Source organism: Hyla sarda, chromosome 11, assembly GCF_029499605.1.
Source record: "Hyla sarda isolate aHylSar1 chromosome 11, aHylSar1.hap1, whole genome shotgun sequence".
Classification (NCBI taxonomy): Eukaryota; Metazoa; Chordata; class Amphibia; order Anura; family Hylidae; genus Hyla; species Hyla sarda.
The window spans coordinates 11,998,746-12,020,640 of record NC_079199.1 but is presented as its reverse complement, the minus strand read 5'-3'; the positions used below and the strand labels follow the sequence as shown (position 1 = coordinate 12,020,640).

Here is a 21,895-nt window from a genome sequence, read left to right as displayed (position 1 = left end):
GCAGACGTAAAATAAAATACGCCACAAAATTATACGACGCATAGGGTACGTTCACATATGCAGATTTTCTGCAATGGATTTTGCTACTTAAAGGGGTACTCCGCCCCTAGACATCTTATAACCTATCCAAAGGATAGGGGAAAGGATGTCTGATCGCGGGGTTCCCGTCGATGGGGACCCCCACGATCTCCCAGCTCCACCTGATGTTCGTTTAGAGCAGTGGTCTCCAACCTGTGGACCTCCAGATGTGGCAAAAATACAACTCCCAGCATGCCCGGACAGCCAACGGACAGGTTGGAGACCACTGGTTTAGAGCATCGGGTGTAGCGTCGGAGGCTAATTTTGCCCTTTAACCTTATTTACCTCCTAGAGAAATATATAGAACAGTGTTATATAGAACAGCTGTCTCCAAACTGTGGACCTCCAGATGTTGCGAAACTACAACTCCCATCATGCCCAGACAGCTGTTTGCCCTCTAGCTGCAGAATTGGATATTTCAATGTAAACATTTTTTGACCATTACCTTATTTACCTCCGGCGGAAATATATAGAACAGCGGTCTCCAAACTGTGGACCTCCAGATGTTGCAAAACTACAACTCCCAGCATGCCCGGACAGCCAACGGACAGTTTGGAGACCAGCGACGTTATAGACTTTTTTTTTTTTTTATAACCTTATTTTAACCGTAATGTTTTGTATTATTTCTTCTTGGATTACTTATTCTCTTATTTTTGTTAGGCTATGTTCACTCCATGATAAAATTTGTGTTTTTTTTATACATTTTTTTTATGTGTGCATTTTCACCTAAAAGAAAAAAATCCGCCACAGCCTTGCTAATTGTTTTTTAGCAATGTTTTTTTTTTTTTTTTACTACCAGACAGGATTTACAGTGACAACAATGTTGCAAAACATCAGCAGCAATTTGTAGAATTCTGATACTTTCTATATTTTTTCCAAAACAACCTGAAATAACCAGTAAAACCAGTTGCTCCCAGTGCACGTGAAGCAGCATCCCCCCCCCCCCCAGTGCTCCCCGGAACTCTCCCGAGTACATCCCCGGCACTCTCCCGAGTACATCCCCTACAGCCCCAGCACTCTCCCGAGTACATCCCCGGCACTCTCCTGAGTACATCCCCGGCACTCTCCTGAGTACATCCCCGGCACTCTCCAGAGTACATCCCCGGCACTCTCCTGAGTACACCCCCGACACTCTCCTGAGTACATCCCCGGCACTCTCCTGAGTACACCCCCGACACTCTCCTGAGTACATCCCCGGCACTCTCCTGAGTACACCCCCGACACTCTCCTGAGTACATCCCCAGCACTCTCCTGAGTACATCCCCGGCACTCTCCTGAGTACATCCTCGGCACTCTCTAGAGTACATCCCCAGCACTCTCCAGAGTACATCCCCGACACTGTCCTGAGTACATCCCCGGCACTCTCCTGAGTACATCCCCGGCACTCTCCTGAGTACATCCCCAGCACTCTCCCGAGTACATCCCCGGCACTCTCCCGACTATATCCCCGGCACTCTCCCGAGTACATCCCCGGCACTCTCCCGAGTACATCCCCGGCACTCTCCCGAGTACATCCCCGGCACTCTCCCGAGTACATCCCCGGCACTCTCCCGAGTACATCCCCGGCACTCTCCCGAGTACATCCCCGGCACTCTCCCGAGTACACCCCCGGCACTCTCCCGAGTACAGCCCCGGCACTCTCCCGAGTACAGCCCCGGCACTCTCCTGAGTACACCCCCGGCACTCTCCTGAGTACACCCCCAGCACTATCCTGAGTACAGCCCCAGCACTCTCCTGAGTACACCCCCGGCACTCTCCTGAGTACACCCCCAGCACTCTCCTGAGTACACCCCCAGCACTCTCCTGAGTACACCCCCGGCACTCTCCTGAGTACACCCCCGGCACTCTCTTGAGTACACCCCCGGCACTCTCCTGAGTACACCCCCGGCACTCTCCTGAGTACATCCCCGGCACTCTCCTGACTATATCCCCAGCACTCTCCCGAGTACACCCCCAGCACTCTCCTGAGTACACCCCCAGCACTCTCCTGAGTACAGCCCCAGCACTCTCCTGAGTACACCCCCAGCACTCTCCTGAGTACAGCCCCAGCACTCTCCTGAGTACACCCCCAGCACTCTCCTGAGTACACCCCCGGCACTCTCCTGAGTACACCCCCGGCACTCTCCTGAGTACACCCCCGGCACTCTCCTGAGTACACCCCCGGCACTCTCCTGAGTACACCCCCGGCACTCTCCTGAGTACACCCCCGGCACTCTCCTGAGTACACCCCCAGCACTCTCCTGAGTACACCCCCAGCACTCTCCTGAGTACACCCCCAGCACTCTCCTGAGTACACCCCCGGCACTCTCCTGAGTACAGGGTCGTGCAGTGTGAGTGTGTGGCACCTCCTCTGCCGGTGCTGGGTTCCCCCTCTTGTGCACACAAGCTCCCCCTGCCTGCACTACTAGACTGTGCACAGCCCTGAGCTCTCCGGCTCTGCTCAGTCTGTCTCTTCTCTGCTGCACAGGATCAAGGTCTCTATCTGTCTCTTCCTCTTTTTCTTGTCTGTCCAGCTGTCTCTCTCTCTCTCTGCCTTGCACACAGTCATTTCTCTCCCACCCTTGACCCAGTCTTACCAGCTCTGCTGAGCACTGTGCACACTGATCTACAGAAGAAGAAGGAGCAGCAGCAACAGAACCAGCACTAACCCAGGCAAGCAAGGCAATTCCCGGACCCCCCTATACTCCAGGTGAGCACAGAGACCCCCCCACCCTATACACTGCATTCCCCTTCCCCATGCACTTGTAGCCCCCATCCATCCTACAGATCTAGCCTGTGATGTACAAGCTCCCAGCCCAGCTATCAGCTCATCTCTCAGGGCTTCATGTCGCACGAATTGAGTTTGCAAGAGGAAGGAAGGAAATGGGAGTTAAAAATATAATAATAAAAAAAGAACTTTGACTTGAGGCTCTTGTAGACAACTCACAGGGAGAAGTGCATGTGCTGGATCCTTCAGGTCTGTGAGCTCTCACTGGGGGGGGTGCAAAGATCGTCAGGGATCACATTGCACAGATAAGGATCTTCGCCTGCCATCAGGTGAAGGGTCTTGGGGCTGATAGCAGGACAACCTGGTGGGAGGGAGTGAGTGCTGAGGGGGGGACCAGGTAAGGACTGGCTTATGTCTATTGGGCTTTGATCATCTATAGAGGTGGTGTGATAGGTATTGGACATGAATAGTGCTAAGGGTTAATGGCACATCATTGCAGCCAATGCTTTTGTACATAGGGGGCACTGTTGTCAGTTATTTTCTTCTTTCTTTTTTTTATTTTTTATTTATTTATTTTTTGCTATCTGGCGCCCTCTGTAGGAATGTGTTGTGGGGGGTAAGAAGAATGTTACATTTCTTTAAGATGGATGATCTATATATGTGCCTTTAAGATTGTGGACCTCTAGCTGTTGCAAAACTACAACTCCCAGCATGCCCGGACAGCCGTTGGCTGTCCAGGCATGCTGGGAGTTGTAGTTTTGCAACAGCCGGAGGTTCACATTTTGGATATCACTGTTCTATATAACACTGTTCTATATCCCAAGTTAGGTTAAAGGGCAAAACAATTGGAACTTGAAATGTCCAATACTGCAGCTAAGGGGCAAACGGCTGTTCAGGCATGCTGGGAGTTGTAGTATTGCAACAGCTGGAGGGTCACAGTTTAGAGACCACTGTTCTATATGACACTGTTTTTTACCCCCCCCCCCCCCCCCAAGGGACAAATAGGGTAAAAGGGCAAAACAATTAAAACCTGCAATCCCCAACTCTGTAGTTAGGGAGCAAATGGCTATCTGTGCATGCTGGGAGTTGTAGTTTTGCAGCAGCAGGAGGGCCACGGTTTTTTTTTAAAACTGTTTTTTATAATACATATAGCTGCCTCCAATGGTATTCTACCCCAACCTCCCCGGGGCAAATGGGGTTAAAGGGCAAAACTATTAGAGCTTGCAATACCATATACAGCAGCTAGGGAGCAGATGCGTTTATTTTTTTATTTTTTATTTAACAATAAGATCAGATCATTGAAATGTTAAAATTCCTATTAGGGGGGACTGCTTGTCATTAGAGAGACTTGGTGGTGTATGTAAATCTATTTTCAGGCAATGCTTTTTGGGAAATAAAGTATGCAAATCAACCTCCTTCAAAAGGAGAAAAAACTGTATCAGCCAAACCAGAGTCTCCTCCAAAAGGAAGAGTCACCCATTTGTAGATGTTTTGGGGGGTTTGGTGGGCAATAATAACTGGGACTTAGTTATAGTACATAAGGCGATGTTACCAAACCAGTGTGCTTCCACCTGTTGCAAAACTACAACTCCCAGAATGCACGGCCAGCTGAAGGTACAGGGGTGCTGCATGTATAGGGGGGCAGCAGGCGAGATTGTGGGAATCCCCAGCGGCGGGACCCCTGCGATCAGACATCTTATCCCCTATCCTTTTGATAGAGGATAAGATGGCTAGGGACGGAGTACCCCTTTAAAAGAGTACTCCAGTGGAAACAAATGTATTCAAATCAACTGGTGCCAGAAAGTTAAACAGATTTGAAAATTACTTCTATTTAAAAATCTTAATCCTTCCAGTACTTATCAGCTGCTGTATGCTCCAGAGGAAGTTGTATAATTCTTTCCAGTTTGACCACAGTGCTCTCTGCTGACATCTCTGTCCAAGTCAGGAACTGTCCAGAGCAGGATAGGTTTGCTATGGGGATTTGCAGGTGTCAGCAGAGAGCACTGTGGTCAGACTGAAAAGACCTACACAACTTCCTGTGTAGTATACAACAGCTGATAAGTACTGGAAGGATTAAGATTTTTTAATAGAAGCTATTTACAAATCTGTTTAACTTTCTGGAACCAGTTGATTAAAAAAAAAAAAAAAAAAAAATAAAACCTTGTTTCCCTCCGGAGTATCCCTTTAAGGCTGCTCTACTCACCTGTCAGGGCGAGATTTAGATTACAGAATTTTATTGGACAATTTCCGACAGTGATACCTAATACAATTCCCTAATGCTGTTGCCTCTAATGGTCAACTAAATAACTTTTCCTGGGCAGACCTGCCATTCGGGAGCCTGGCAAAGCCCTTGCTGATAACTGTCCCCCTACTTTTCCATTAAGTAGAATCCAAAATATTTGTAGTTATGTTTATATTTCGTTTGTCTATAGATCCTTAAAGGGGTATTCCAGGCAACAAACTTTCTTTTTTTTTTTTATTTATATCAACTGGCCCCAGAAAGTTAAACAGATTTGTAAATTACTTCTATTAAAAAATCTTAATCCTTCCAATAATTATCAGCTGCTGAAGTTGAGTTGTTCTTTTCTGTCTGGCAACAGTGCTCTCTGCTGACATCTTCTTGTCTCAGGAACTGCACAGAGTAGAAGAGGTTTGCTATGGAGATTTGCTTCTACTCTGGACAGTTCCCTGGACAGGTGTCATCAGAGAGCACTTAAACAGAAAAGAACAACTCAACTTCAGCAGCTCATAAGTACTGAAAGGATTAAGAATTTTTTTATTAGAATTAATTTACAAATCTGTTTAACTTTCTGGAGCCAGTTGAAAGATAAAAAAAAAAAAAAAGTTTTTACCTGGATAACCCCTTTAATCGAAAACACAGGCAGTTGAGCATTTAGCATTGTTGGAGATTGGGGCACTGGCCCCCCACTAAATGTTTTAGGGCTACCATCAGTAGAGAGCAGAGTATCTTAGATATGTGGAAATCTGCTTGCAAATACCCGCATGACCCCTTGGTCTTTTACAGTGTTTCCCAACCAGTGTGCCTCCAGCTGTTGCAAAACTACAACACCCAGCATGCCCGGACAGCCGTTGGCTGTCCGGGCATGCTGGGAGTTGTAGTTTTGCAACAGCTGGAGGCACACTGATTGGGAAACACTGGTCTATTAATTAGGGGTCCCAGGTTGGAACAGACACCTAATGTGTGCCTAAACAAAATAGACCTGGATAAGAGTCAGCCAGAGATAAGTATTTTATATAGATACTGATTATATCATATTTATAAACAATGTATCATATTTGTAAATAATCTAGAGGTTCTTTCTTTTATGAAAAAATCTTTCCAGTCCTTCAGATTTTCAATGAGGAGCAGAGTAACAGGAAACATTGTTAGGCTGGGTTCACACTACGGTTTGTAACTACGGTTCCCGTATACGGCTGGGAGGAGGGGTGGGCGGGGCTTAATCACATTTTTGCCTGCGGTCGAGAAACCGCATACGGCCGAAAACGCAGCCGACCGGAGGCTGCGGTTCACTCCGGTCGGCTCATAGACATACATTAACTACGGTTCCCGAATACGGCTGAGTGCGGTCGCCGCGATTAAGCCCCGCCCACCCCTCCTCCCAGCCATATACGGGAACTGTAGTTACAAACCGTAGTGTGAACCCAGCCTTACAAATTCTATTATGTTTTTTAACTAAAGGATCAGTACAAGATAAGTAATGTAATGTATGTACACAGTGACCCCACCAGCAGAATAGTGAGTACAGCTCTGGAGTATAATACAGGATATAACTCAGGATCAGTACAGGATAAGTAATATAATGTATGTACACAGTGACCCCACCAGCAGAATAGGGAGTACAGTTCTGGAGTATAATACAGGATATAACTCAGGATCAGTACAGGATAAGTAATGTAATGTATGTACACAGTGATCTCACCAGCAGAATAGTGAGTACAGCTCTGGGGTATAATACAGGATATAACTCAGGATCAGTACAGGATAAGTAATGTAATGTATGTACACAGTGACCTCACCAGCAGAATAGTGAGTACAGCTCTGGAGTATAATACAGTATATAACTCAGGATCAGTACAGGATAAGTAATGTAATGTATGTACACAGTGACCTCACCAGCAGAATAGTGAGTACAGTTCTGGAGTATAATACAGGATATAACTCAGGATCAGTACAGGATAAGTAATGTAATGTATTTACACAGTGATCTCACCAGCAGAATAGTGAGTGCAGCTCTGGAGTATAATACAGGATATAACTCAGGATCAGTACAGGATAAGTAATGTAATGTATGTACACAGTGACCTCACCAGCAGAATAGTGAGTGCAGCTCTGGAGTATAATACAGGATATAACTCAGGATCAGTACAGGATAAGTAATGTAATGTATGTACACAGTAACCTCACCAGCAGAATAGTGAGTGCAGCTCTGGAGTACTCATATTTGCTATACACATGTTTATTCCCTTTGTGTGTATTGGAACTAAAACAAAAAAAGGAGGGGAAAAAAAAGCAAATTGGACATAATGTCACCAAACTCCAAAAATGGTCTGGACAAAATTATTGGCACCTGAACTTAATATTTGGTTGCACAACCTTTGGAAAAAATAACTGAAATCAGTGTCTTCCTATAACCATCAATAAGCTTCTTACACCTCTCAGCCGGAATGTTGGACCACTCTTCCATTACAAACTGCTCCAGGTCTCTTATTGGAAGGCGCCTTTTCCCAACCACAATTTTAAGATCTCTCCACAGGTGATCAATGGGATTTAGATCTGGACTCATTGCTGCCACTTCAGAACTCTCCAGCGCTTTGTTGTCATCCATTTCTGGGGGCTTTTTGATGTATGTTTGGGGTCATTGTCCTGCTGGAAGACCCAAGATCTCGGACACAAACCCAGCTTTCTGACACTGGGCTGTACAGTGCGACCCAAAATCCATTGGTAATCCTCAGATTTCATGATGTCTTGTACACATTCAAGGCCCCCAGTGCCAGAGGCAGCAAAACAACCCAAAACATCACTGACCTCCTCCATATGTCACTGTAGGTTCTGTGTTCTTTTCTTTGTAGGCCTCATTCTGTTTTCGGTAAACAGTAGAATGATTTGCTTTACCAAAAAGCTCTATCTTGGTCTCATCTGTCCACAAGATGTTTTCCCAGATGGATTTTGGTTACTCAACTTCATTTTGGCAAAATGTAGTCTTGCTTTTTTATGTCTGTGTCAGCAGTGGGGTCCTCCTGGGTCTCCTCCATAGTGGGGTCCTCCTGGGTCTCCTCCATAGTGGGGTCCTCCTGGGTCTCCTCCATACTGGGGTCCTCCTGGGTCTCCTCCATAGTGGGGTCCTCCTGGGTCTCCTCCATAGTGGGGTCCTCCTGGGTCTCCTCCATAGTGGGGTCCTCCTGGGTCTCCTCCATAGTGGGGTCCTCCTGGGTCTCCTCCATAGAGTTTCATTTCATTTAAATGTCGATGGATAGTTCACGCTGACACTGATGCTCCCTGAGCCTGCAGGACAGCTTGAATATCTTTGGAACTTGTTTGGGGCTGCTTATCCACCATCCAGACTATCCTGCGTTGACACTTTTCATCAATTTCTCTCTACCCTCCACGCCCAGGGAGATTATCTACAGTGCCATGGGTTGCAAAATTCTTGATAATGTTGCGAAATGTGGACAAAGGCAAATCTAGATCTCTGGAGATGGACTTGTAACCTTGAGATTGTTGATATTTTTCCACAATTTTGGTTCTCAAGTCCTCAGACAGTTCTCTTCTCCTCTTTCTGTTGTCCATGCTTAGTGTGACACACACAGACACACAATGTGAAGACTAAGTGAACTTCTCTCCTTTTTATCTGCTTTCAGGTGTGATTTTTATATTGCCCACACCTATTTCTTGCCCCAGGTGAGTGTAAAGGAGCATCACATGCTTGAAACAATCTTATTTTTCCACACTTTTGAAAGGGGCCAATAATTTTGTCCAGCCCATTTTTGGAGTTTGGTGACATTATGTCCAATTTGGTTTTTTTCCTCATTTTTTGATTTAGTTCCAATACACACAAAGGGAATAAACATGTGTATAGCAAAACCTGTGTTACTGCAATCCTTTTCTGTGAGAAAAACTTATTTTCCTGAAAAATTCCAGGGGTGCCAACATTTACGGCCGTGACTGTATAAGCTGTGAGATGGTGTTCGCACTGCCATATAGTGCACTGTATAGAAAGTAATAACCCGCTGACAGGTCCCCTTTAAGGTATCAGTGTTTAGGTATCAGTCAATTGCCTGAATGTTGAATCAGCGCTCAAAATTGCCGACTCTAGTGTCCTATGCGACATATATTTCCCATTCCCCCATGCTGTGTCCTATCTTTGGTATGTGCTTTGTCAGCACAGCTATTTCATATGTATGATTTTCTCATCCCTCAGCTCCCAAACATGCTCGCCCGGTGATAAGGCTGCAGATATGGACATTGTGCTGCGAGGATCCCTGAATTGGCACTTATTATGGCTGCTCTGCCCGGGGGTTATTATGGGCCACTAGGGTTGCCACCTTTCTTGCAAAAAACGTACTGGCCATGCTGATTTGCATAATTAATTAAATATGCGTGACATCACAGGATACAAATATGCAGGGAAAATTTTGCCTTATTCTGACCCCTATAACTTTTTTTTTATTTCTCCTTAGACGGACCTGTATGAGGGCTTTTGCACCCCGATCTGTAGTTTTTTTTAATTGTACCATTTTTGTTTTGATGTGACATTTTTTTTAAAATTAAATTTGGGAGTTGCAGTTAGTTGATAACTACAACTCCCAGCATGCCCTGATTCAGCCTGTGACTCAACAGCTGCCCCAAACAAAAACTACAACTCCCAGCATGTTGGATCATATAGTATTTTATAGTATAGGTCAGTGTTTTCCAACCAGGGGTGCCTCCAGCTGTTGCAAAACTACAACCCCCAGCATGTTGGACCATATAGTAGTACAGTATATAGTATAGGTCAGTGTTTTCCAACCAGGGGTGCCTCCAGCAGTTGCAAAACTACAAATCCCAGCATGCCCTGATACAGCCTGTGGCTCCGCAGCTGCTCCAAACAAAAACTACAACTCATAGCATGTTGGACCATATAGTAGTATATAGTATAGGCCAGTGTTTCCCAACAGGAGGTGCCTCCAGCTGTTGCAAAACTACAACCCCCAGCATGTTGGACCATATAGTAGTATATAGTATAGGTCAGTGTTTCCCAACAGGAGGTGCCTCCAGCTGTTGCAAAACTACAACCCCCAGCATGTTGGACCATATAGTAGTATATAGTATAGGTCAGTGTTTCCCAACAGGAGGTGCCTCCAGCTGTTGCAAAACTACAACCCCCAGCATGTTGGACCATATAGTGGTATATAGTATAGGTCAGTGTTTTCAAACCAGGGGTGCCTCCAGCTGTTGCAAAACTACAACTCCCAGCATGTTGGACCATATAGTAGTATATAGTATAGGTCAGTGTTTTCCAACCAGGGGTGCCCCCAGCTGTTGCAAAACTGCAACTCCCAGCATGTTGGACTATATAGTAGTATATAGTATAGGTCAGTGTTTCCCAACCAGGGGTGCCTCCAGCTGTTGCAAAACTACAACTCCCAGCATGTTGGACTATATAGTAGTATATAGTATAGGTCATATAGGTCAGTGTTTCCCAACCAGGGGTGCCTCCAGCTGTTGCAAAACTACAACTCCCAGCATGTTGAACTATATAGTAGTATATAGTATAGGTCAGTGTTTTCCACCCAGGGGTGCCTCCAGCAGTTGCAAAACTACAACTCCCAGCATGTTAGATTATATAGTAGTATATAGTATAGGTCAGTGTTTTCCACCCAGGGGTGCCTCCAGCAGTTGCAAAACTACAACTCCCAGCATGTTAGATGATATAGTAGTATATAGTATAGGTCAGTGTTTTCCAACCAGGGGTGCCTCCAGCTGTTGCAAAACTACAACTCCCAGCATGCCCGGACAGCCGTTGGCTGTCTGGGCATGCTGGGAGTTGTAGTTTTGCAACAGCTGGAGGCCCTCTGGTTTGGAAACACTAGCATAGGTTATGGTGCAACATTCCGTGAGTTGGAGGATCAGTTAGATAAATACCGGCCATTGCATTGCTGGTATTTTTAATATAAAAATACCGGCTGTGCTGGTAAAATACCGTCCAGGTGGCCACCCTTTGGACCACGGAGTGTAATGAAATAGGGTACATCAAGGTCCAAACCAAAGGTTCACAAAACTGTACTGCGAAATTCACAGGAGAAATTCTCAGGGTATCCTTTCAGTATAAACCTTAAAAGCAATGGGATTTGCATTGCAGTCGTGTTTTGATGCATATGAACCATGACCCAATATTTGCAGAAAAACATTGTTTGAACCCGACCTTTAAAAGTGTACCTGATTTAAAAAAAGATTCTTAAAAATCTGCATGGTCTTGTTAGGCCCAGTTCACATTTCGGAATTTCCACCTGTAATTTCCTCAAGGAAATTCTGGACAGACTCCGCCTACAGCAGCCATGGCAATCTGCGGACAGTATGTGCAGTCCCATGCAGTACAGCGCAGTGTCAGGACCCGGAGGGGTACTCCGGTGCCAGAAAGTTAACCAGATTTGTTAATTACTTCTATGGAAATATCCTAATCCTTCTGGTACTAATCAGCTGATTTTCTTTTTGAATTTCTTTTCTGTCTAAGGCTGGGTTCAAACTACGTTGTTACTGTTTTCAATCAGTTTAAAAAAAAAAAAAAAAAACCTATGGCAAAAAAAAACCTTTTTATAAAAAAACAACTTCCTCTGTAGCATACAGCAGCTGATAAGTACTGCAAGCGGAAATTCAGAAGTGTGAATGGGAGTGGGGAATCCCTTAGAAGTCTATGGACTTTAAATTGAGGCGGAATTCTGCTTGGGGAATTCCGCAAGCGGAAATTCTGCCGTGTGAATAGACCCAAAGGGTACGTTCACACGCGCGGATTTTCGCAGCGTATTTAGCTGCGGATCCGCTGGTGAAAGCCCCGCTCTATGCTGTCTGTACATGTGCCTGTTGGTAGCGGCAATACGCAGCTATGAGCAGACACGCTGCAGCGATGTGCGCGGCGTACTCGCACATCATGGCCGCTCTCCCTGCTCTGAGCTAGGCAGAGAGCTCCCGCGATGTGCGAGTATACTGCGATTCGCACATCGCAGTGTGCCTGCTGGTAGCGGCGTATTGCCACTACCAGCAGGCACATGTAAAGCCAGCATAGAGCAGGCCTTCACCAGCGGATCTGCAGCGTAAAATCTGCTGAAAATCCGCGCATGTGAATGTACCCTAAGGGTACGTTCACACGCGCAGATTTTTTAGCAGGTTTTCCGCTGCGTATTTGAAAGTGGGCGGCTCTTCTCGGCTGTCCGCAGCCGATTTTCCGCGGCGGAATGTACATTGCGGAAAATCCGCGGCAAGCCTCATTGAAGTCAGTAGGGACTGTGGCGGATTTTCCGCAGTGTAAATTCCGCCACGGAAAATCTGCTGCGGACAGCCGAGAAGAGCCCGCCTACTTTCAAATACTCAGCGGAAAACCCACTAAAAAAATCTGCGCGTGTGAACCTACCCTAAGGGTACGTTCACACGTGCGTATTTTCTGCTGCAGATCTGCTGCAGATTTGCTTCAGCAGATTTAACTGCCCATTGAAATGAGCTGTTTTTCTATTCCTGGATATAACCCCAATAATCTAGCATTTGTGATTGGTCACATGGTGATAGTGACCAGTGGTCTTCAAATTGTGGAGCTCAAGCTGTTGCAAGACTACAATTCCCAGCATGCCCGGACAGCCGTTGGCTGTCCGGGCATGCTGGGATTTGTAGTTTTGCAACAGCTTGAGCTCCACAGTTTGTAGACCTCTGTGATAGTTGATAAAAAAATAAAATTAAATGTCCGCCATCGCCATACAGGCCTCCGAACAGTTAAATAGCAAAACTTCAATATTTCCGTGAATGTTAGCAAACAGATTATAATTTCATGTACAGCGATGGGGAAGCTGGCCACATCCTGTAAATAGGTTTGCTGTTTGTTCTATGGGTGTGAACGTGTTTTTCACCGGTCTATACTTTGCCAAAATTAAATCCCACAAAAATTCCGATTTCATCTGTTACAAGAGAGTATTTTTCGCTCGCGCCTGAGGTGGTGGTGATGGGGGGTGGGGGTGCTGCGGGCTTGGGTATGGTGTCTGAAGGGTTTATTTTTTTCTAAGCAGTAGGGAAAACGAGTCGCCACCTCAAGATGGGAACGGAGCCAAATTCAGCACAAAAAATGTCTATAGCGAGACAATATGGCCATTCATGGCAATGGCTGCTGCGCTGACACTTAAAGGGGTCTATATTTTTGCGCATGTAGGGGGTGCCAGATATACATATATATAAGATATTATAAGTAGAGTTGTTTCCTAAAACGACCAATCTGATTGGTTGCTATGAGCACTGGCTCCCATGGATAAACAGGAAGTAGAGTAGTTGCTACTAGCAACCAATCATAGTCCAGCTTCCCTGTTCCATGGCTGGTTGTAAAATGAAACTAGAAATCTGATTGGCTGCTATGAGCACTGGCTCCCATGGATAAACAGGAAGTAGAGTAGTTGCTAGTAGCAACCAATCATAGTCCAGCTTCCCTGTTCCATGGCTGGTTGTAAAATGAAACTAGAAATCTGATTGGCTGCTATGAGCACTGGCTCCCATGGATAAACAGGAAGTAGAGTAGTTGCTAGTAGCAACCAATTATAGTCCAGCTTCCCTGTTCCATGGCTGGTTGTAAAATGAAACTAGAAAGCTGATTGGTTGCTATGAGCAACTGCTCCCTTGTTACACGAACAAACAGTAGGTTTGGTTGCTAGTAGCAACCAATTATAGTCAAGCTTCCCTGTTCTGTAGCTGGTGGTAAAATGAAACTAGCAATCTGATTGGTTGCTATGAACAACGGCTCTCTTGATACACAAACAAACAGAAAGTAGATTGGTTGCTAGTAGCAACCAATCATACTCTAGCTTTCCCGTATCACGTGTGATTGTTTGTTATGGGTGTAAAACTAGCTAAGGTTGTCCATAGAGGCCAATCACATTCTGGCCATGTTCACACAGCATATATTTTATTTTACATCCGCATTTTTGCAGTTTGTGTACATGTAAAAAAAACGCGGCTGAAATTTTTCACGCGGTGAACATAGCCTTTCATTTCGGCTGAAATTTTATTTGTTACTATGGCGATTCTTCTTCGCTCTAGTTTTGTTAAATCTTCCCCAAGCGACTCTTAGGCTATGTTCACACGGTGTATTTTTAGGCATATTTCGTTTGTAAAAATCCAAAATTGTGGAAAAATTGCATCTGTATTTTTAATATTAACGTGCTCTGTGTAAGTCTATGGGCAAGTGTTTTTGTGGGCACACTGTATGTAAAATAACAGATGTATTTTTTACACCCATGTAAATAAGTGACATGTCACTAATTTACGCACGTGAATAAAAAAAAAAGTCTGGGTTTTAAAGGGGTACTCCACTGCCCTAGCGTTCGGAACATTTTGTTCCGAACGCTTGGTGCAGGTTGCGGGGTGTCGTGATGCTGCCACGCCCCTCCCATAGACTTGCATTGAGGGGCCATGGTGGGACGTCACAACCCCCGCAGCCCGCACCCGGCCTTTGGAAAAAATTTTTCTGAATGCTGGAGCAATGGAGTACCCATGCTGTGTGCACAGACAAACACTTTCCCATGGATTTACATAGAGCACATTTATGTTAAAGGGGTATTCCAGGCAAAAACTTTTTTTTACATATCAACTGGCTCCGGAAAGTTAAACAGATTTGTAAATTACTTCTATTAAAAAATCTTAATCCTTCCAATAGTTATTAGCTTCTGAAGTTGAGTTGCTGTTTTCTGTCTAACTGCTTTCTGAAGACTCACGTCCCAGGAGCTGTCCAGCTCCTATGGGGATATTTTCCCATCATGCACAGCTCCCGGGACGTGACATCATCATTGAGCAGTTAGACAGAAAACTTCAGAAGCTAATAACTATTGGAAGGATTAAAATTTTTTAATAGAAGTAATTTACAAATCTGTTTAACTTTCCGGAGCCAGTTGATATATGAAAAAAAGTTTTTGCCTGGAATACCCCTTACCCCCTAAATATAGAAAATCTTCTCTTTGGAAGATCCATATTTAGTACGCACAAATTTATTAACTGCGTACATTTCATTTACCCGCTGAAATCTTGCGCAATTTCCATATTTTTAAGGCAAATATAAGCCATCTTGGACTGCACGTTGCAAGATGCTCTAAATCATCAATTTAATTTCAAAGAGCGGAGATATGAGGAGATTACTATATTTGCCCGCAATTTATGAAACACATTGTGCTTGATTGATAAATTTAGCGCTTCTGCGCATTATTTAGAATTAGGCAAAAGGGGTAAACTGCTTCTACCATACACAAATAATGATACATGTCCCCCGATAGCTCTATTTGTGGCGTGTGAGGTTTTCCCCATCTTTTATAGTCATCCTTTATCCACAGAATAGGGGATAACTATCTATTTACGGGGGGGGGGGGTGTTTATCTGACCTTTGGGGCCCCCTAAAATCCAGAGAACGAAGCCTTGAGTCTCCGAGAACAGAATGGCAGGTTGGGCATGCTCCTCACCGCTCCACTCATTCTCTATGGGAGCTGCCGGAGATAGCGGAGTACAGGGTTTTGCTGCCTTCACGGCTCCCAATGAGTGGAGTGACAACGCTCATGCTCTGCCCACCTCGTCTTTCTAAAAGGAGACTTGAGTTCACATTTTCGAAATCCTGGGGCTCCCAGTGGTTTGGCCCCTCCACGATCTTAAAGGGGTACTCCGCCCCTAGACATTTTGTCCTCAATCCAAAGGATAGGGGATAAGATGTCTGATCGCGGGGGTCTCGCGCGATCTCTCTGCTGCACTTGGCATTCGTTTAGAGCGTCGGGTGCAGCGCCAGAGGCTTGTGATGTCACGGCCACACCCCGTTTGTGATGTCACGCCCCCTCCCATAGACTTGCATTGAGGGGGCGTGGCCGTGACGTCACGAGCCTCCGCACTGCATTGCCAGTCATTCGGTGCACCGGATGTCTGAGGTGCCGCAGCCGAGATCACGGGGGCCCCAGCGGTGGGACCCCCGCAATTAGACATCTTACCCCCTACCCCTTTAAGATCGGAGGTGTGACAGTGGGTCAGGCATGTGGGCTGCTTAGGAATAACTTTTAAGGGTATACCTTTTTGGCACGGGTCTGACCACTGGTCCCCCACTGATCTTTTGTCTTTCAAGAGAACAGAATGACAGATAATTGAGCATCTTCAGAAGTCCCAATGTACGCTGCTGCTGCATTCATTCGGGGTCAATTGAGCGTTTTTGTGATAGATCCCATCTTTAGGGGTGACCACTTCAGACCTCCAGAATCTTATGAAGACCAGCATTGTCCCCTTCTATGTACCAGAATTTTTCAACATGCCTGTCTATGTGTTCCCTCTAAGAATAGCCGGCGCCCCATTGTACCCGCAACATTACCTCATACGTGCCATTTGAAGAGTTTCCGTAGCTCTTAGCCAGTGTCTCCATAAGTACCAGACTCTCCACGTTCCCTCCAAAAGTACAAGTCCTAGTGCCCCACGTATGTTTATTTTTGCTTTATGTACATTGTATTTCCCACATAGTGAACAATTATCAAACTTCCTCTATCTTGTCTAATTGTTACATGGAGCCAATTTCCAGGATCTGAGCAATAAATAATTCAATCTGCTCTGACTTCCTGTTCCTCTGCTCTTTGCAATTAACAGCGTTTTTGCTCAGAATAACCGTATCATCTGTTAGGATGTGAACACGCGGAGGATATTGGGTTTATTACGAAGCAGAAAGACACCCACATGTGTTTTGCCATTGGATTAGCATTGTATCCAGCAATGTGGACTTAACGCGAACCATTGTTAACCCAAGTGCGAGCACACGGTGGGCTTTATGAGCCTATTACTATGTGGCGGTATTATTAATGCACTGCTTGGCGCTATTGTTACATGCTAATATTATTTGGAGACTGTACTGTATTGTACTATAATTTGTATACTGTATGGACATATTAGGATGTTGGAAGGCGGTGTTATATGATGATTATTGTTACGCTGAGTGCTCCAGGCCCACTGCTGGCCTCAGAGCGCTCACAGCGTGTTTCCCCAGGCAGCGCTTCGGCGTCTCGGCGTGTGCATCCCCGCTCTCTAGGGCGCACGTGTACCGGGACGCTTAGATCTAAAGGACCAGTGCACAGGTGATTGGTGCCTGTTCCAAACTGGTTTGTTAAGGGTTAAGGTTTGTGAGAGGGAGTGCTGTTTGGACTTAATTAGGCCTCACCTGTGCACTGCCTATAAGTACCGTCTCCTCCCACAGCCTCCTGCCGGATCTTTGTTGCCTTTGTGCCTGAGAGAAAGCATTCCTTGTTCCTGTGTTACCCTGCCTGGTGCCGTTCCCGTTGCTACTGACTTCCGCCTGTGACCCTGAGCCGCCTGCCCTGACCATTTGCTACGTCTCACTACGCCTTTGCCTGATCCTCTTGTACCTTGCCTTATCCCAGCAGCCAGAGAGGTTGAGTTGCTACTGGGTGGAACGACCTGGGGGTTACTTGTCGCAAAAAGTCCATCCCGCTTTGCGGCGGGCTCTGGTGAAAACCAGTAACTCCTTAGACTCCGTTCCCCTGGTACGGCCCAAATCATCACCTCTCTGGCACAGCGGATCCACTACCAGCCCGGAGCCTGACAATTATATGGCACTATTAATTGGTTTCTGTACGAGACCATTACTGTATAGTACTGTAAGGTTACTTTCTAGTATGCCAAAGTAAGGATTATACATGATGATTGTTACTGCATGGTACTGACAATCCTGTTCCTTCAGATCTGACTATGGCTGCATTCACATCTCGTTTTTACATTACGGGTGCCGGATCCGGCTGGGGGAGGGGCAAACCGTGCTCTCCCGTACTCCAGCTGGACCAGTGCTGAACTCCATTCACTTTAATGAGCCGAGCGGAGTCAAACCGGTCGGCTAATTTTTGACTAATTCCTGACTGGATCTAAAACCATAGTATACTACGGTTTTAGGTCCGGTCACAAAACTGGATACGGTTCAAAAATGAGCCGACCGGAGTCAACGTTTGACTCCAGTCGGCTCATTAAAGTGAATGGAGTTCAGCACTGGTCCAGCTGGGGTACGGAAGAGCACGGTTTGCCCCTCCCCCAGCAGGATCCGGCACCCGTAGTGTAAAAATGAGATGTGAATGCAGCCTAAGATCTACTGGGTTCCTATTGTAGTTGGGTGCAGAATTTCCCCTTCCTGGCATGTGCGGTCCATTTTCTAGTAATTCCAGAGATTTGACATGCTCTACCTAGCTGCACCTGGCTCCCCCCGTACTCGCTGACATCACCGCTCAGTAATAGCTTCTGGTTTTGCTGGTGCTGCACCTACACTGGGAAATTCCTGGACTTGCTCAAGCTGCTTTTTTACCTCCAGTATTGAAATTCTTTAGATCAGGACATGTCAGTGTCAGCTTAAAAAAGCTTAATGGCTGCTGATGCGTCACTAACGGTTGTAACAGGAACTAAAGTTCTGCTCTAATAGAGAGGATTTCACCTCCCGTCAGAAGATCACCTACAGCTATAGTATATAGTATATAGATGGGAGATACCATGGCAAACATAGGCGATGGTGGCTACAGTCAATGTCAGGAAATGTAGAGGGCACCATGACACCAAATTTCCTTCTTCTAATCGCCTGGGGATGGTCTGGGAAGAGATGGGGGGTGTAATGAAGAGATTGGGGGTGTAATGAAGAGACTGGGGGGTGTAATGAAGAGACTGGGGGGTGTAATGAAGAGATTGGGGGTGTAATGAAGAGATTGGGGGTGTAATGAAGAGACTGGGAGTATATAATGAAGAGACGGGGTGTAATGAAGAGACAGGGAGTGTGTAATGAAGAGACGGGGTGTAATGAAGAGACAGGGAGTAATGAAGAGATTGGGGGTGTAATGAAGAGACAGTGGGTGTAATGAAGAGACAGGGGGTGTAATGAAGAGACAGGGGGTGTAATGAAGAGACAGGGAGTGTGTAATGAAGAGATTGGAGGTGTAATGAAGAGACAGGGAGTGTGTAATGAAGAGACAGGGTAATGTAAAAAAGAGTCAGGGGTGTGTAATGAAGAGACAGGATTATAATGAACAGACAGGGGAATGTAATGAAGAGACAAGGGTGTGTAATGAAGGGACAGGATTATAATGAACAGACAGGGGCGTGTAATGAAGGGACCACCTGTGCTCATAACATCTCCTAACAGCTTAGTCAGAATGGCAAATCCTTGAATGGACCACCCTTCTTAGTCCAATAATGCACTGCCCCTCAAAGTCTGTCAATTGGCAAAGTGTGTCTATGAGTGTTTCTTAGAGACATATCTAGCAGTCAATGATCTCTCCAAAAGGTACACTATTCAAAGTAGCCTCTGGGAGCCTTTTTATAGGGTAGTGCGGGAAGTACTTTTATTCTTTTTTCATTTAATTTATTTTGTGGAAAGACCGAATGTGTAATCAGAGAGGCATAGGGTATAACAAGGTTGGGTGTGGTTATATAGTGAGGCACAGGGTATAACAAGGTCGGGTATGGTTATATAGTGAGGCACAGGGTATAACAAGGTCGGGTATGGTTATATAGTGAGGCACAGGGTATAACAAGGTCGGGTATGATTATATAGTGAGGCACAGGATATAACAAGGTCGGGTATGGTTATATAGTGAGGCACAGGGTATAACAAGGTCGGGTATGGTTATATAGTGAGGCACAGGGTATAACAATGTTGGGTATGGTTATATAGTGAGGCACAGGGTATAACATTGCGGGTATGGTTATATAATGAGGCACAGGGTATAGCATGGCGGGTATGGTTATATAGTGAGGCACAGGGTATGACATGGCAGGTATGATTATATAGTGAGGCACAGGGTATTACATGGCGGGTATGATTATATAGTGAGGCACAGGGTATAACAAGGTCGGGTATGGTCATATAGTGAGGCACAGGGTATAACATGGCGGGTATAGTTATATAGTGAGGCACAGGGTATTACATGGCGGGTATAGTTATATAGTGAGGCACAGGGTATAGCATGGCGGGTATGGTTATATAGTGAGGCACAGGGTATAACATGGCGGGTATGGTTATATAGTGAGGCACAGGGTATAACATGGCGGGTATGGTTATATAGTGAGGCACAGGGTATAACAAGGTCAGGTATGGTTATATAGTGAGGCACAGGGTATAACATTGCGGGTATGATTATATAGTGAGGCACAGGTATAACATTGCGGGTATGATTATATAGTGAGGCACAGGGTATAACATGGCGGGTATGGTTATATAGTGAGGCACAGGGTATAACATGGCGGGTATGGTTATATAGTGAGGCACAGGGTATAACAAGGTCGGGTATGGTTATATAGTGAGGCACAGGGTATAACATGGCGGGTATGGTTATATAGTGAGGCACAGGGTATAACAAGGTTGGGTATGGTTATATAGTGAGGCACAGGGTATAACATGGAGGGTATGGTTATATAGTGAGGCACAGGGTATGACAAGGTCGGGTATGGTTATATAGTGAGGCACAGGGTATGACAAGGTCGGGTATGGTTATATAGTGAGGCACAGGGTATAACATGGCGGGTATGGTTATATAGTGATGCACAGGGTATAACATGGCGGGTATGGTTATATAGTGAGGCACAGGGTATAACATGGCGGTATATCATTCCCTATATTGCAGGTTATAGTAACTGTTTGCACTGGGTGCTGGCGCATCATAACTCTGTAGCTTCAGAGCTGACATCATGGTTGGACTCTTGGCTTTCCAGCACAGGGTTAATGTTGTGAGCAGTTCTGGCGCTGTCTTTCTGATCGACTGATCTGTGTGTATTGATCTCTGAATAATATCAGGTTACACGTTACGTTCTGGATCTGCTGCGGGGAAAACCCATTTGACTGATGGATTCATCTGATAAGAGACGATAATTATTGTGACAAGGATCAGCGGCGCCGCCCACATCATCTCTGGGATAAAGGGAACGCCGTTGTAACGGGGGAAGCGCTGCGTGTAGGGGGATGAGCCTCTCCTGGAGGCCATATTGATGCCGCACTGTAATTTACACGTCTTATCTTTGTATTCCTGGTGATGATTGATATTAATATGACAGAAATCACTGCGAAGTAACACGGAGAAGAAGACATTTTATTAAAGGCATTTAAGTGAATGAGTTGCTCAGGAGTAGAAAAACATGGCTGCTTTCTTGCTACAAAAGCGCCACCCTTATCTGCAGGATGTTTTTGGTATTGCAGCTCCACCTTCCATGTCTCTGGGAAGATTTCACATTGCTTGGTGGTTGCTCTTTTCTATGCTCATTACTGCCCCCTGCTGTGTTTGAGCTGCCATAAGGTGCGGGGAAAGTGAAGAGACAACCACTGTAAACACATTTCCGTGTCCTATCCCTTTAAAGGGGAGCTCCACTCTTATAACAGGTCAATCAGTTTAGTACTGGCACCATCTCCCCCATTTTTGGTGACTGGAGGCCAGATATGTGCAGTCACCCTCCGTACCCATGAATGGGAATTAGACCGTGTTCACATTCAGGTCACGGCTTCCATTCATAACAGAGCCGTGGCTCCTATGTGAGATCTTATTCCAACAGATCCTGGTAAATCCAAAGGGGATCAGTCAGAAGTTCCCATATTTATGAAGGTTAGCGTCGCCCAACAGCCCGTTCTGTTCTTGTCTTCAGAAACAAAGCCATATGGGGTCGGAGGAAGTGTTGCACCCTACTGATCTTATAGGTTGGCGGGAATTCTTGACCCCACTGATCTTATAGGTTGTGATGAGGGGCACTGGTGGACCCCACTGATCTTATAGGTTGTGACGAGGGGCACTGGTGGACCCCACTGATCTTATAGGTTGTGATGAGGGGCACTGGTGGACCCCACTGATCTTATAGGTTGGGGTGAGGGGCACTGGTGG

General features: G+C 45.7%; 1 protein-coding gene across 1 annotated transcript in view; it reads left to right on the top strand.

Moving 5' to 3' along the window:
• The first annotated feature begins 2,471 nt into the window (after positions 1-2,471).
• Positions 2,472-21,895, top strand: part of LBHD2 (LBH domain containing 2) — a 54,316-nt gene continuing 34,892 nt past the window's right edge. Inside the window, exon 1 of the mRNA XM_056546302.1 lies at positions 2,472-2,767. The gene's annotated coding sequence lies outside the window, so the exon portion shown is untranslated. The remainder of the gene's footprint in view (positions 2,768-21,895) is intronic.